The sequence below is a fragment of the Pleurodeles waltl genome, chromosome 12, assembly GCF_031143425.1.
Source record: "Pleurodeles waltl isolate 20211129_DDA chromosome 12, aPleWal1.hap1.20221129, whole genome shotgun sequence".
Lineage (NCBI taxonomy): Eukaryota > Metazoa > Chordata > Amphibia > Caudata > Salamandridae > Pleurodeles > Pleurodeles waltl.
In genome coordinates this window covers 244,417,077-244,418,240 of record NC_090451.1, presented here as the reverse complement: position 1 = coordinate 244,418,240, position 1,164 = coordinate 244,417,077, and positions in this window count along the sequence as shown.

Sequence of the window (1,164 nt, the reverse complement as noted above, 5' to 3'; positions counted from 1 at the left end):
GACAACCTTACCTTTCCTACAGGTCTTATGGTGTCCATCTGCTGTATTCATGGCGAAACCAAGGAATATCCTCTAAGATGGACGACTCTATCGTGGGAAGGAAAGGAAAATCCCATAAGGATGGGGGTAGTGGAACAGCTAGTGGAAGAAGCTATAATTGGAACGGATTTCTCAAAATTTTCGGAGCTCCTGGATAGTACCCGACATTTTGAAAAATGTAATACCTGGTGGAAAAGTGCTCCCTTCTATGATATACCTATACCTTCTCCATTAGACCGGTACAAACCCTCCCGAAGCGAAAAAAGAGCAACCAGAAAGGCATACGCAAAGGAAAACACGAGTCCCGGGAAGGTAATTTCACCGGTTCTTACCCTTACTAACCTGCCCCCTTTTCGGAATTGCCAAAGAGAGGATCCAAGTTTGACTCATGCCTGGAAAAATGCAAGACCCCGGACCCGCCAAGATAAAGCGCCATCGTTCACAATAGTCAAAAACCTATTATATCGAGTCACTAGCAATGACCGAGAAGAGAAGAGACAATTATTAGTCCCCGAACCCTATAGACAACAAGTTCTACACTTAGCCCACAGTCAGCCAGGGGGTGGTCACTATGGGAGGGAAAAGACGGAAGAATATCTGTTGAGGAGGTTCTATTGGCCGGGTGTCTTTTCTCAAATTAGGAAATTCTGTCAACAATGTCCCAAATGCCAAATGATTGATCCTGGTACAAGAAGAAGAGCCCCGTTGCAACCACTTCCTATCATAGATATTCCCTTCTCACGAATAGGAATGGACATTGTTGGTCCTCTCCTACCCTCTTCCCGAGGGTACCGTTACATATTAGTGTTGGTAGATTACGCTACTAGGTACCCCGAGGCCATCCCTCTTAGTAGTATTAACACCAAGAGTGTTGCCCACGCCATGATAGGGTTCTTCTCCCGAGTCGGATTTCCCCGAGAAATCTTAACGGACCAAGGCACCCAATTCATGTCCTCTTTGATGACCCAAATATGTCAACTTTTGGGGATCAAACAATTGCGAACGTCGGTTTATCATTCACAGACTGATGGCCTGGTGGAAAGGTACAACCGAACACTGAAAAATCTTCTAAAAAAATCTATCTCTGAGACAGGGAGGGACTGGGACAGGAAACTCCCCTTAGTA